This window comes from Garra rufa, chromosome 1 (genome assembly GCF_049309525.1).
Source record: "Garra rufa chromosome 1, GarRuf1.0, whole genome shotgun sequence".
In the NCBI taxonomy this organism is placed as follows: Eukaryota; Metazoa; Chordata; class Actinopteri; order Cypriniformes; family Cyprinidae; genus Garra; species Garra rufa.
Window position 1 is genome coordinate 100,427,870 of NC_133361.1, and position 2,500 is coordinate 100,430,369.

The 2,500-nt window shown below is 40.3% G+C and overlaps 4 non-coding genes across 4 annotated transcripts; all 4 read left to right on the forward strand.

Moving 5' to 3' along the window:
* The first annotated feature begins 38 nt into the window (after window positions 1-38).
* LOC141311067 (5S ribosomal RNA) lies at window positions 39-157 on the forward strand. Its single transcript, XR_012348538.1, has one exon. It is a non-coding gene; the product is annotated as a 5S ribosomal RNA (ribosomal RNA).
* Window positions 158-907: 750 nt separating this feature from the next.
* On the forward strand, window positions 908-1,026 carry LOC141312867 (5S ribosomal RNA). The gene has a single exon (XR_012349364.1). It is a non-coding gene; the product is annotated as a 5S ribosomal RNA (ribosomal RNA).
* A 796-nt stretch (window positions 1,027-1,822) lies between these two features.
* LOC141346005 (5S ribosomal RNA) lies at window positions 1,823-1,942 on the forward strand. The gene has a single exon (XR_012357123.1). It is a non-coding gene; the product is annotated as a 5S ribosomal RNA (ribosomal RNA).
* An 84-nt stretch (window positions 1,943-2,026) lies between these two features.
* Window positions 2,027-2,145, forward strand: LOC141318139 (5S ribosomal RNA). Its single transcript, XR_012352472.1, has one exon. It is a non-coding gene; the product is annotated as a 5S ribosomal RNA (ribosomal RNA).
* The last annotated feature ends 355 nt before the right edge of the window (window positions 2,146-2,500 follow it).

Genomic DNA, 2,500 nt, shown 5'->3' on the forward strand with positions numbered 1-2,500 from the left:
GCTGATCTTTAAATAGCCCACTTTTTGGAGCAGCCCTTGCTTATGGCCATACTGCGCTGAGAGCGCCCGATCTCGTCTGATCTCGGAAGCTAAGCAGCGTCGGGCCTGGTTAGTACTTGGATGGGAGACCGCCTGGGAATACCAGGTGCTGTAAGCTTTTGCCTTTTCTTCACTATTTATATAATATGCTGGCTTTTAGAAAGACGTGTTTTACCGCTCTATTTATTACGATCATTTACATGTATTATAGAGTTTTAAGTGTTTTACATGTTTTTTAGGCCATTTTATTACTCTTAACATTTTAAGTGTATGTGTCTTTAATAAATGGATGGTTGGCCTGTCATGTGACTAGACACATGACAGGAAGCAGGAAGTACAACTGTATAAGAGAGCAGCATGACAAACAAAGGACAGTCACCAAACTGTTGGATTGAGGAGTTGCTAATTTTAGAGCTCACCTTTCCATTCACCACCTGCAAACTTTGGATTACACTTTCTGTGGATTGTATATACACTGGTGGACACTCACATTGGACTTATCAACACACTGGGGTTCTTGGACTGTTTTTAGGGTATGGACAAATGAACTGTATTCTTTTAACAGAGTTTACCTAGTTTTATCGTGTTGTTTTAAAGTCTTTTATGTGAACCTTGTAAATACACCAAATCTATTTAAACCAATTTTCTTTTATGTCTCTTTCTTTTAACCACTAGTCATCTCTCACAGTTAAATCTGACCCCATTTTAGTCTTGTAACTCGGCTGATAAGGCGATTGTTACACTTTTATGGGAGACCGCCTGGGAATACCAGGTGCTGTAAGCTTTTGCCTTTTCTTCACTATTTATATAATATGCTGGCTTTTACGGAGGCTGATCTTTAAATAGCCCACTTTTTGGAGCAGCCCTCGCTTTTGGCCATACCGCGCTGAGAGCGCCCGATCTCGTCTGATCTCGGAAGCTAAGCAGCGTCGGGCCTGGTTAGTACTTGGATGGGAGACCGCCTGGGAATACCAGGTGCTGTAAGCTTTTGCCTTTTCTTCACTATTTATATAATATGCTGGCTTTTAGAAAGACGTGTTTTACCGCTCTATTTATTACAATCATTTACATGTATTATAGAGTTTTAAGTGTTTTACATGTTTTTTAGGCCATTTTATTACTCTTAACATTTTAAGTGTATGTGTCTTTAATAAATGGATGGTTGGCCTGTCATGTGACTAGACACATGACAGGAAGCAGGAAGTACAACCGTATAAGAGAGCAGCATGACAAACAAAGGACAGTCACCAAACTGTTGGATTGAGGAGTTGCTAATTTTAGAGCTCACCTTTCCATTCACCACCTGCAAACTTTGGATTACACTTTCTGTGGATTGTATATACACTGGTGGACACTCATATTGGACTTATCAACACACTGGGGTTCTTGGACTGTTTTTAGGGTATGGACAAATGAACTGTATTCTTTTAACAGAGTTTACCTGTTTTTAGGGTATGGACAAATGAACTGTATTCTTTTAACAGAGTTTACCAAGTTTTATCGTGTTGTTTTAAAGTCTTTTATGTGAACCGTGTAAATACACCAAATCTATTTAAACCAATTTTCTTTTATGTCTCATTCTTTTAACCACTAGTCATCTCTCACAGTTAAATCTGACCCCATTTTAGTCTTGTAACTCGGCTGATAAGGCCGATTGTTACACTTTTATGGGAGACCGCCTGGGAATACCAGGTGCTGTAAGCTTTTGCCTTTTCTTCACTATTTATATAATATGCTGGCTTTTACGGAGGCTTTAAATAGCCCACTTTTTGGAGCAGCCCTCGCTTATGGCCATACCGTGCTGAGAGCGCCCGATCTCGTCTAATCTCGGAAGCTAAGCAGCGTCGGACCTGGTTAGTACTTTGGATGGGAGACCGCCTGGGAATACCAGGTGCTGTAAGCTTTTGCCTTTTCTTCACTATTTATATAATATGCTGGCTTTTACGGAGGCTGATCTTTAAATAGCCCACTTTTTGGAGCAGCCCTCGCTTATGGCCATACCGCGCTGAGAGCGCCCGATCTCGTTTGATCTCGGAAGCTAAGCAGCGTCGGGCCTGGTTAGTACTTGGATGGGAGACCGCCTGGGAATACCAGATGCTGTAAGCTTTTGCCTTTTCTTCACTATTTATATAATATGCTGGCTTTTAGAAAGACGTGTTTTACCGCTCTATTTATTACAATCATTTACATGTATTATAGAGTTTTAAGTGTTTTACATGTTTTTTAGGCCATTTTATTACTCTTAACATTTTAAGTGTATGTGTCTTTAATAAATGGATGGTTGGCCTGTCATGTGTCTAGACACATGACAGGAAGCAGGAAGTACAACTGTATAAGAGAGCAGCATGACAAACAAAGGACAGTCACCAAACTGTTGGATTGAGGAGTTGCTAATTTTAGAGCTCACCTTTCCATTCACCACCTGCAAACTTTGGATTACACTTTCTGTGGATTGTATATA